Source organism: Danio rerio, chromosome 23 (assembly GCF_049306965.1).
Source record: "Danio rerio strain Tuebingen ecotype United States chromosome 23, GRCz12tu, whole genome shotgun sequence".
In the NCBI taxonomy this organism is placed as follows: domain Eukaryota; kingdom Metazoa; phylum Chordata; class Actinopteri; order Cypriniformes; family Danionidae; genus Danio; species Danio rerio.
This window is the reverse complement of record NC_133198.1, coordinates 42,761,804-42,774,977: the sequence shown is the minus strand read 5'-3', so window position 1 is coordinate 42,774,977 and position 13,174 is coordinate 42,761,804. Positions and strand designations below refer to the sequence as shown.

The window sequence follows — 13,174 nt, the reverse complement described above, 5'->3', positions numbered from 1 at the left end:
TTGTCCATCCACAAGATGGCGACAGAGACAGCATAATAAGCCCTTAGAGGAAAAAAACAGCGTAATTTCTACCTACAGCTGATCAAATCATTATAAAGCAGGCAAGTGATAATCTAATGCTGTGTTTACACCAGATGTGGAAGAAGCGTCAAGCGCGATGGATTAACATGTTAAGCCAATGCAAACATGGGAATGGAGATCCTGCGGCGCGATGCGTGCGAATAAGGCAGCATGTATGACGAGATTTACGTGAATGAAGCAGTGTGAGGTCAACTCAGACATTCACGTCGCATTAACCAATCAGACGTTTGCTCTTGTAGGGGTGTGATTATAACGTTGCACCTGTTGTTGGTGTCCTGGGGGTAAATCCTCTTGCCCACACTGGGCAACAGCTAATCGAACTGGGCTCGGCTCATTCTGAAGGACCACTCAAAGTTTCCATTATCCTGGTATAGTATCTGGAGGAGTCTATGATCTTACAGGGCTAATTTTACCTCTGAATGGATCTAGTGGACGACTTCAAACGAATCGACTCTGTTTATCAGCCTTCCTAAAGCACATAGGAACAGCTATTCTCTTAATAAAATCCATGTTAGTCGTTTAGCAATGAAGCTACAGTCACCAGGCAGACGGAAGTCCCACCCATGACACAAATCAGCGTCTATTGCACAGTGAATTTGATATGCGAACGAATCAAATTTGACGTACGAATGAAGCTAGTAAACTCAAAATGTTCACACGTCTTTTTGTGCGCAAATATTGCAATTTATCCGCACGTACCACATCTGGTGAGAACAAAGCATGAGTCGATCAGGAGGTGATGATTTTGTTCACTTTGGCTTGTTGGATGGAAACGCTGCTTTATTCGCACGTCTTTTATGCAAAAATCCAGTTTTGTGCATAAAGTTTATTCGCATTTTTGGATGGAAACATAGCTAATGATTAATTTGAGTTATTCAGCCTGAAATGTTTACAGTTCCAAAATATTTTAAATCTTTCACAATATAAAATATTTTGTGTTCAAAAGGGAAACAATTATTTTTTTTACCCCAATAAATAAAAAGAATATATTTTAGAACAGTAACCATAATACCGTTATACCAGGGGTCGGCAACCTAACATGTTGAAAGAGCCATATTGGACCAAAAAAACAAAAAACAAACATGTCTGGAGCCGCAAAAAATGTAAAGCCTTATATAAGCCTTATAATGAAGGAAACGCATGCTGTATTTATCTATATTAGCTATATTAGCCTACTAAAAAAATTTGTAAGTTGGCTATAAATACATAATGAGCCTTCATGATTAAATAGCCACTGAAATAAGGTGGTTGGTGTTTATTTCGCTGTCATTTAAACACTTCAGCACAGCCTCTGGTCTTTCAGTGGTATTAATTTGATCATTTCTTCTTGCGGCCCATCAGAGTTCACATACCTGCATAAAAGCGCTTTGAATATCGGTCACATCACAGGCAATTTAGTATGCTGGCACTGAATTAATGTCCTTGGTTTGCTGATCGGTGATGTTACCTGCCATTTTAATAGGCCTTTCCTTCACTGTCTTTGCGGAGAGAGGTATATCTTTAATTTTTTGTATTATCTTGATTTTGTTTTTGAATTCTGCAAATAGGTGTTCTAATATGTTGAATGACTCCTTCATGTAGTCACCATCTGTGTACGGTTTTCCATGCTTTATTATCTTCCGGTTTGTTTACAACAGCCACCTGCCTGGCATCCCGCCCTGCGGATAGAAACGTGTGTCGCAGGCTATGACAATCTTCGTTGACAGAAATGCTGAAATTAAATATTAATTCTACACACTTTTACAGCATTTAAAAAAACGTTAAAAATGTTGAGCCGCGGGTTGCTGACCCCTGCGTTATACCGTGAAACCGTAATATTTTTATCCAAGGTTATCATACTGTCATACTGTCAGAAACGTATACCGGCCCATGCTTAAATGTGAATGAATGATGGAAGAAAGTAGTTCCGGAGACAAAAGGGTTTTTAGACTCTGGTGTTTGATTTTCTTTTTTATATACACAAATATGCCATCAAAGTGTTGTATAAACGCAATATCAGATTAGATTCAATTAGTTCTTATTGTATATACATAAATATTTGTTATGCATATCTTCACAAATATTATTACATTTTATTATCTGAAACTGTAAAAAAAGACACTTGTTTTTCTCTGCTACAGTATGTAGCTTAAATAAATTATTTACATTTATGTTAATATGCACATTGAACCATTGACCCATGCTGGACTTTTTGGAATTGATTTAATTTTTTTATATCCTTCAGAAATGTTTAGATGCATTGCAGGGTGTGCATTATTTGTCATCAAATAATATCATAATTAAAATTACTTAATTTCCCTTTCATTTTTCACAAAGAAAGTGACATGGACATGTTTTTATGAGATTAAGCCTACTTAAAACTATCATTATATGACTACATATGATAATGCTCAGTAAATATTGTATTTAATGATAGTTTCTACGTTTAGGTGAGGTTATACAGTATTTTATCCCTGTGGGCTCATTAACAGCTTGATAAAGTTTGTTGATTCAACATGCGAAGCACAAATCTGCTTCCTTATGATGCAGACCTATCGTAAAGTAATTTATATTTTACTATCTTATCAAGTAGCTTCATATACTTTAAAACAAAACTAAAAAGCTAACCTGAATTGTCTGATGCCAGATATGATTTAATGTATTAATGGTTTCATTTTGACACATTACAGCAAGGAGAAGATAACAAATGTGGTTAAAATGTATGTAATATATTATTTTTGGGGTTATACTAAATTGAAAATGTCTTTGGCAATTGGCAACTTAATAAACTGTATTGTTCCTTTAGGTTTATATACTTTATATGCATTTTATTTTAAGTTAAAAACTTTTTGTTTAGTTCTGAAATGTAACTTTGACACATTCTTGACAGGTTTAGTGACATTCATGTGTGTAGTTTTAGTTTCAAGCTCACACGGGACAAGCACGTAACACAAGGAAACGTGTTGTTAATTCAGAATCATAAAACAATCTGTAATGCAAGATATAAGGGCAATTCTATGATGGAATCTTGATAAAAGTTGTGGAAAGAAATGAGCAATTCCATTCAAATGTCCACCTTGCCACACACAAAAAAAGGTTTTAACCAAAAGAGAGAACTCCTTTCTAAATTGTGTGTGTAGACTTGCTTTTTTACTGTATTAAAAATACTCAAAAATGCCTGTCAACACTTTCAAACTATTTTATTTGATTCACCGAAGTCAAACAAATGGCAATTTCACAAAAAAAAGCTTTTTTCTTCATAACTGCAAAAATAAAATAATTGTCTTTTTGTTCTACAGAGAGACTAATCTTATTTCTTAAATGTCCTGGCGTTTACGGCAGGTCTTACTGGGCTGTAAGGCCGTACTCACACTATGTACAGTTGTTTTGAACCAGGCCAAAGCACGCTTGTCCACGCTCAGACACACCTCTTCCTAAAGTGCCAGGGCCGGCCAAGTGAACTGTGCCTGAGCCCGATTCAGAGCACTCGCACTTCTCAAATGATCCAGGAAACGGGCCTGGGCATGATTTGGATAGCATAGTGCGAGTAGGCCCCAAGAACACCTCGGTGATACTGTGTCTTCAGGTGATGATGATGTCGCTTAAATGGAGACAGGTTTTAAATTATGTAAATTAATTTTGGCTTTGCGGTTTTTGGAGATTTGCAATTATTTATTTATTCTTTGCTCAATACTTTTTTTTTTTTTTGCAATTCTTTCTTTTATTTTGAAAGCATATGGCCCTAGACCAGGGGTCACCAACATATATGAAACTGAGAGCTACTTCTTGGGTACCGATTAATGTGGAGGGCTACCAGTTTGATAAACACTTCTCAAATAACAAATTTGCTCAATTTACTTTTAATTATACTTTATGTTTTGGGTAATAATTAATGATATTCATCCATGTGAAGACACTGATCATGTTAATGATTCTCACAACCATGTTGGTGACCCCTGCCCTAGACTGACTCCATAGAAAGGGTTTCGCTATTTTGGTGAACATTTGTTTTTATGCCAAGGTTGACATCTGCATGGTATTGCTCATATACACTTGAAGTCAGAATTATTAGCCGCCCTTTGAATTATTTTCTCTTTTTAAATATTTCCCAAATGATGTTTAACAAAAAAAAAAAAAAAAAAAAAACACAGTATGTCTGATAATATTTTTTCTTCTGGAGAAAGTCATTATTTGTTTTATTTGGGCTAGAATAAAAGCAGTTCTTAATTTATTAAACACCATTTTAGGGTCAAAATTTTTAGCCCCTTTAGGCTATTTGTTTTTTTTCGATAGTGTACAGAACTAACCATCATTATACAATAACTTGCCTATTTACTCTAACCTGCTTAGTTAACTTAATTAACCGAGTTAAGCCTTTAATTGTCACTTTAAACTGTATAGAAGTGTCTTGAAAAAGATCTAGTCAAATATTATGTGCTGTCATCATGGCAAAGATAAAATAAATCAGTTATTAGAGATCAGTTATTAAAACTATTATGTTAGAAATGTGCTGAAAAAATCTCGGTTGAACAGAAAACAGGGAAAAAATAAACAGGGAAAAAATAAACAGGGGAGCTAATAATTCTGACTTCAAATGTACATTCTCTGTGAATTTAAGTTTAGTTTTTACTGCAAATGTCTGTAATCTGACATCCAAACATCTGTAATGCTGGAACTGCTTGAATAAATACACTTGAGCAAAGTTTGAAGTCCCCAGGTTAAGAAACTCCAGTGCAGTAGTTTGTGTAAGAAAGACATTCATCACCTACAAACAGAATTTCCCATAAGACTCACAAGGTGATCAGTCATCATTTTGAGCTAAATAAAAACAGCTGAATGACTCAACACTACGCAGTACACACACACAAACAGTACAAACACACGTCACCGGCAGCAGGTTTCTGCAACATCCCGAGGGCCTTTATCACAGGAAACAGCTTCAGTGTGGCTTTCACACACTCGCAAAAGGAGAGAGGACTTTTCAAGAGTTAAGACAAAGGCACAAAAAGCACGCATCACAAAAACGCACTAAACAAAACAACAGTTTAAGGGCATCTATTTTGCATCCCTTTTACATTTTTTAAGTTTAAATACAGTTGTGTGGCAACAGTGTGCGTATACAGCCAGCCCCTAATAGTAAAACTTAATTTTTTTAAGAATCACACTTCATAAAAACAGTCTAAACAAACACTTAAATTGACATTCTCCCTTTGTACGTGTCAGAGGGGTAAAGCCCCGCCCATTAGTGATGATTTCTAACCAAGCGGCAACCTCCCGCTCTCCCGCGGGAAGCCAATACGGAAGTAACTAAAACTGCAATTCATGCGAAATTCCGCTAGTCCTGGCCGCTCTTGGCTCCAAAATAGAGCAAATTTCAATTGAGCCCACTGTTAGAATGGCCAACTATACAGCAGAAAAAAGGTGTTTACAGCCTGGTACAAAAAAAGATTTTAGTTAATACAGCTAATATTACCCTTCATGACAACTAGTCTGTGAGGGGGGTGAATTTTTTTATAACTCATCCGTTTCCTTTATATTAAGTTATATTAAGTTTGCATAATTAAGGGCATGGCCACTTGAGTGACAGCTAGGTCTCGTTGGTCGCCGTCACGTCACCTCTGCAGATTAGCCACTGAACTCGGCATATTTATCGTATTTCTGTGTTGTTTTATGCGGCTTTACACAGTCAACTGCCTTTTGGACTTGTTTCCTACAATTATTAGATGGCATGGCATGCTGAGTGCACTTAATTGTGCTCACAAACCATTCACGTGGCCTCCGTTTCCCATGTGAGTAAAGTTATATACTTATATACCATCTCTATACATGTATTTGTTTTATTTAAGATCATTTGTCGTTTATATTTATATTTAGAGCTGGAATGCACTCCAGAATCTGACGGATTGATTAGCTGTAGGCTCTAGAACAGTCATCTGAAGCATTGTCATACAGTGTTATGCTGGATTTCATCAATAGTCTTACATTAACTAACACAGATTATATCTGAAGTGTTTGGAAGTAATTCATGTTTTCCTCCAGTTGAAAAACCTCATAAGAACAATGTTTAGTGGCTCAATGTATTACAGCAGTGTTTTTAAAAGTCTAAACACTTTATTGATATAGTGTACAACCAAGCACAAGTGGTCAGAACACAAACGAGTCTCAGGTGGTAAAGTATTAAGCGTTTCTCCCAAAGTAAAGTGTGTCTGAACCAGGTCCAAGTAAACTGTCAGCAGGTGTCTGTAGCTCCGCTCACTCTCCGCCTCTTTGCCCTTGTTTGGTATCCCGCCGTGGGTGTGATGACGCGTGAACAAAATGGCGACGGTTGGCCGCGCCTACTTGTGGCTTCTTTTGCGCTCTTTAGAAACCTATGGATGACGTCACGGATACTACGTCCATATATTTTACAGTCTATGTTTGTAATTCATTAGTTTATCCACCCCTGAGAGAGAAGCAACACACCATTTTTTTTTCAACATTTCTAATCATAATAGTTTTAATAACTCATTTCTAATAACTGATTTATTTGATCTTTTCCATGATGACAGTAAAGAATATTTGACTAGATATTTTTCAAGACACTTTTATACAGCGTAAAGTAACATTTAATGGCTTAATTAGGTTAACTAGGCAGTAGGGCTGGGTGATATGGGCAAAATATCATATCCCGGTATTTTTAGAAGGAATGACAATATACAATATAATTAATTAATTAATTAATTAATTTGACAACATTTACGTTTGTTCTTACTGTCAATTGTGAACGAAAGTATCGATAAAAAGGTTTTTGATAAACTACTGTGACAGCAGTAGGTGCTAAGTGACGTGCGTGCATGCGAGGAGGAGTCAGATTTGTCCAGTTCGGGGAGTCAGATAGATTTCTCACCGCATCGGCAACTGCATGTTCCTCTGTGTCGTGTCAGTTATCGTTGTTCTTGAATGATTCATTCATTTTGAACAAATCTTTTGTATGACTCATTGTGAGTGAATCCTTCATTTTCGTATGCGCACATTTGTGAAAGTGGAGCTAGCGTACTAACTTGGAGTGGTCTGTTTTGCGCAGAATGCGCAAGTCTGGGCTCAAACCATATCGATATAAATGATATTGGATAATACCACATCGCGTTGGGAAATCATATCGATATATCCCCAGAACCCAATATACCGCCCAGGTCTACTAGGCAGGTTAGGGTAATTAGGCAGGTTATTGTATAACGATGGTTTGTTCTGTAGACAGTCGGAAAAAAAATTCGCTTAAAGGGGCTAATACGTAAGACCTTAAAAGGCTTCATAAAAACTTAAAAACTACTTTTATTCTTGCTAAAATAAAACAAATAAGACTTTCTCCAGAAGAAAAAAAAATTATCAGACATACCGTGATCATGTCCTGAATCTGTTAAACATAATTTGGGGAAAATAATAATAATAATTCAAAGGAGGGCCAATATTTCTGACTTCAACTGTACATGTTTATAGCTCTGCCCTCTTTTAAAGAGTGCAATTTCATTCAAATTTAAAGCAACGGTCACCAAAGCAGCACAATATGGATCATAGACTAGAAGTGGCCATTTAAAGGAGTTGGTAAAGATTATTTGCATGGTATTTTTTGAGCTCAGACTTCACATTCACACTCTAGGGACAATACAGTACAACTTGTTAAATGGCCCTAAAAGTTGTAAAACAAAGCCTCTTGCTTATTATCTTGCAAAAGCCTCAAGGCCTCTTGCTTATTATAACTGCAGTATTGAAGCAAAGGCAGTGAATTTCATGTACAGATTCATAATATTGGCAATTTGTATATATTGTCACTTTATTCTTATACTTTAAAACCATTTGTAAATTATTTTTCAGTAATTGCAAATATAATACAATTTAGTGTGCATCAAAAAAGTAGGTTGTTTAATTGTTACATAAATATACAGGTTACATTGAACATTCATGAAACATTATTCCACAAGTTTTAGCATTTTATTTTCATTCATTCATTTTCCTTTAGCTTGGTTTCAGAGGTTGCCACAGCTGAATGAACCGCCAACTATTCCACCATATGATTAATGCAGCGGATGCCCCTCCAGCCGCAAACCAGTTCTGGGAAACACCCACATTCAGACACACACACTCATACACCATGTACTATTTAGTTTATTTAATTCCTCTATAACGCATGTGTTTGGACTGTGGGGGAAACCGGAGCACCCGGAGAAAACCCACACAAACACGAGAAGAATGTGCAAACTCCGAACAGAAATACCAACGGACCCAGCCGAGGCTTGAACCAGCAGGCTTCTTGCTGTAAAGCGACAGTGCCAACCACTGAGCCAGTGCCGCCAGCATTTTATTTTCACAAAAGCTATTCGAAACATTCCTTTAAAGGGATAGGTCATCCTCAAAATTATAATTTACTATCCCTCAAGTGGTTTCTTTTTCCCGTTGAACCCAAAGGAAGATATTTTAAAGAATTGTAGAAATCTGCGACCATTGATAGTTATGGTAGGAAGAAAATACACACCATTGAAGTCAATGGCAAACAGTTTCCAACATTCTTTAGATTGCCATACTTTGTTTACAACCACAGACATGAGATTCCAAACACGCTGAAACAATTGAAGGGTAAGTAAATGATGACATAACTTTCATTCTTGACTGAACTATTCCTTTAATGCATGAGTGCCCAAATATTTTCCTATAAAGAGCCAAAAACCAAAGTTGATTGAGTGCTGTGGGCCGAATATATAGCAAACCTTAAATATTAAATTTACCATGGGTAATTTCCTAATTTATTCGAAAATATTTAAAGATAACGTTGCTTTGAATCATATTAACTAATGCAGTATCACTTTTAACTTTTTATAATGAACTTGTTACAATAAAAACATAAACAATCTCATTTATTACACACTGCTGAATAGACTAGTCAACCTGCTTCTCCCTTTACCTTAATTTACTTTACCGATATCTTGCTCATTGTGCTTTATCTATCAAGACAGTATTTTCATTTTAAAAGTCTGATTTGTTTACAACATTTAATTTAATAATTTAATTTCAGTTGGCTTTTTGGTAGCTCAGCATTTATACAAAGAAACAAAAGATTACGTTAAATTTGAAAAGACAATCTCTGTCAAAGCCAGCCCCGAAAATTTGCCCCAACCACACTTCCCATCACTCTTTGTCTCTTTTTCAGATAGGCCAAATCAAAGTTACCATGGGCCAACTTTCGCCCACGGGGCCCTACTTTGGGCATCTCTGCTTTAATGCGACTCCTATGTTAATTAAACTACTGTATTTCTGTACATTTCTTTACAACATGAAAAAAAAATTCACTTAAATGTCATTGTACACAATAATTACAACATTTAAAGTGTTTACAATATGTTTAGCACAACACCAGTGCAAAAACACCATGTCACACTAGTTCAACTCAAAGTTAAGAAACGTGACAGAAAAATAGGCTACACATACACAGCAGAAATACAGTTATAATGTACATACAAAAGTACTGTGAAATGACTAAGGTAAAGGTTTTATATTCGCACATTCGTTCAGACAACGTTCAGCTCCCTACATTGTTTGTTTGTTTACCATAGTACCTTGAATATTCGGCCTGAAATCACATGTTTTATGATTTTAAAACAACATTAACTATTTATTTGACTGTGAACAATGTGTGATAGTCACTGGCTGCAAATACGATTTCACTATTCAGATTAACTTAAGTTACGTAAAAAAAAAACGTTTGTAAAATTATATTATTAAGAAGAAAATCTGAATTTGTTAACATAAAAACAAACTGTACCTCAATTGTGAAATGTTCTGTGTAAAAATTAAGGTCGACGGTCGATTAAATTGTGCAGAAAATATGTCAACGGTGTATAAACTTTTTAAGCACATCACTTCAGTTCACATTAGCGCTTCAATCAAGCAGTGCAACAGACTGTCAGGTTAATTTAGTGATTGGTGGACTCATAAGACATCTTTGCGATTTAAAGGAAATCAAGTTACCTGTTAAAGTAGCTTTGTGTCCTTTTAAAGCAGTTGTATATCCTTGTTTACGTCTATTGAAGTTTCACTCACCTGCGACAGTGAGTTCGCCCGGATATCTCAAAACCCTAACTGAGTAAGGGCACGTTCATGAATATTAATCGTACGTCTTACGTTCGACTATTTGATTGGCTGACAGGCTTCCTTTGAGGTAATCACTGGTGTAAATAATGTTTGAATCTTTGCATGCTAGTTAGTTGTTTTTCCATGAAATATGACTCATCTAAAAGTTTTTGATAAAAAAAAAAACAAAACGTGTGATGGTTGCGTAGTTTACATTAGTGTATTAAGGTTGTCAGTACAATTTTTTGTTAAGGAAGATGTTTATGTTAAATTAATACTGATAACAACTATCTAAAAAGTGATTTTTAAAAAATTAATACAAATATTTAAAAAGTAATTTTTAAATACTTGTATTAATAAAAAAAAAATCAGGTAAGTGAGTGGGCGCTTCGTCTGGACCTAATTTAAATAACGTAAACACGACGTAATTAATATTCACGAGTAACTTTTCCGGTAAATATACTTGATGGATTCACTACGTTAACTTAATTAGCAAGTCAGAGCAAGGCAGAAATGTCTTTTCTTCTTTAAGACCCAAAACACTTTCAAGGTTATTATCAGTCACACACATTTGGAGCCACAGAAACAGGAAGTGTCCTTTTTTTTGAGGTAAAGTTAATTTCGACAACCATCGTTTTCTAGCACCTGCGCACAAACTTTCACTTTTGAACAGCCTATTTATAGACTGATTTGCTTAAAGCTTTTTTCACAACTTTATTAACAAGTTTTACTTTAAAGTGTCTAATAATTACGATGTTTAAAAATGAGGCGTAACGTTACCCTCAGTCTAAACAAATCGAAAAATATTAATAGACGCTGGCTAAAACTTAGTTTTACTTTCCTTATCCAGTTAGACACGGTAGCTCTACCAAATAAGCAGTACTTAGATAATAATAATACTATTTCAGTTTAATAGTGCATTTTACGATAAAATACCAGCAGATGTCGCTAGAGAACTATAAACCGGTTTTCAGTTGACTGTAAAGGGTTTTCTTTTGAATCATGTTATTGCAGGCCCGTAGCCAGCCTGGTATAAGAGGTGGTTCTTTTTCTCAAAATATGCAAATTTTTGCAGTTATTCACCTCATTTACAATGTATGAGATTTAAATACTGTATTTTAGTAACCTTTCAGCACCATTTTTGGCTGGATTAGCTTGTTAGATCGTCATCATAATGACACATTTAAAGTACCAAAATATTTCCTAAAGATTTAGAATAAAGAAAAAGGCTTTTTTTTTTTAAATACAAATTTATTACATCATAAATCAGAAAAAAATAAGAATCTGTTAAAGTTTTAAATTAAAAACTGTAGCCTATGGTAGCCTTATATGGCCTACAAACTGGCCAGAACATGCAACTGTACTCGGTCAGAATTTGGCCATTTGAATAATAAACAATTAAAACAAAATAATAATAAAAGAGCTTCGCAATTTTTCTAGCCTCTCTTGTAAAAAAAATTAATGAATAACACAAATAGCCACATTAGTTTTTTTAAACTTAATTGCTTGGTCTTAAAGCCTTTTTCAATGGATTTCACTATTTATGATGGCATAGCAGTCAAAATAAGACAAATGAGCTCATGTATGGGACAAATTCGGGACCTTTGTCATTGTGGGGTGGGTCTTTCGAACCACCCGAATCCCCCCTGGCAACGGGCCTGCATTGTATTATTATTATTATAGTATTGCTGCTTGATGATGTCTAAACATGTATTGAGCAAATACACACAGACTCCCCTTTGTTTACAAATCCATAACAATCCCAATGGGATCATAATGAGCAACATCTGATCACTTGGGATTGATTTGTTGACCTTCTAATGGAAAAAATAAAATACATTTGTTCCATTAATTATGTCTTGATATTTGTCATTCTGTGTTAATATTAATAACACTATTTTTATAGCACTTTACAAACAGGAAAATAATTCAAGACAAAAACATGCACAAGCCAAATTTAAATTCACAATTTTCAAACCTAAAATGTTATTTAAAAAAAAAAAATGCGTTGGTTTTATTTTTTACAATTTATTTTAAAAGCACCGACTATTGCACAGAAAAATGCAATACTTCACAATTTATCATTATAAAAATGTATTGTAGAAATAATCACCAGCAGTTTTAAGTCTGTGGTGTTTACACAAATGCAGTAAGTTTAATTTGAGTTCTTAAATATAATTGCCATTTATTGCTTAGTAACAATAATCTCACTCACACTCACTCACACACACACACACACACACACACACACACACTTAAAATGTTCATTTTTAGGGAAGATATTAATTTTACTTTAAATATGTCAAAGAAATGTGCAATACTTCCTAATTTATCATCATAAAAATGTATTAGAAGTTATCACCAGCGATTATATGTCTGTGTGGTGTTTACAGAAATTTTTTATTTCAGTTATCAAATATTATCACCATTTATTGCTTAGTAATAATAATAACAGCACAAGCTCGAGAAAAGGGTAAAAATGCCAAATTCAAAACACAAAATCAAGCATAACACACACACACACACACACACACACACACACACACACACACACACACACACACACACACACACACACACACACACACACACACAATTCATACTTAAAATGTAAATCTTTAGGGAAGATATTAATGTTACTTTTAATATTTCACAGAATAAGGCGGTGACAGTAGATGGTGCTGTCGCCTCAGCAAAAAGGTTGCTGGTTCGAGCCTCGGCTGGGTCAGGTGGAGTTTGCATGTTCTCCCTGCGTTCGCGTGGGTTTCCTTCGGGTGCTCCGGTTTTCCCCACAGTCCAAAGTAATGCACTATAGGTCAATTGGGTAGGCTAAATAGTCCGTAGTGAATGTGTGTGTATGGATGTTTCCCAAAGATGGGTTGCAGCTGGAAGGGCATCCGCTGTGTAAAACATATGCTGGATAAGTTGGCGGTTTATTCCACTGTGGAGACCCCAGATTAATAAAGGGACTAAGCCGACAAGAAAATGAATGAATGAACATTTCACAGAAATG

The 13,174-nt window shown here is 35.3% G+C and overlaps 1 protein-coding gene across 3 annotated transcripts in view; it reads right to left on the bottom strand.

Moving 5' to 3' along the window:
• The window catches only part of mical1 (microtubule associated monooxygenase, calponin and LIM domain containing 1), a 508,844-nt gene that overhangs the window by 67,717 nt on the left and 427,953 nt on the right, over positions 1–13,174 (bottom strand). The window contains exon 1 of one of the 3 annotated variants that reach the window (XM_003201226.7): positions 10,060–10,168. The exons of 1 other annotated variant lie outside the window; for it this stretch is intronic. The gene's annotated coding sequence lies outside the window, so the exon portion shown is untranslated. Of the gene's footprint in view, positions 1–10,059; positions 10,169–13,174 lie in introns of those variants that run through there. One more of the 3 variants, XM_073938668.1, reaches the window with a different exon arrangement.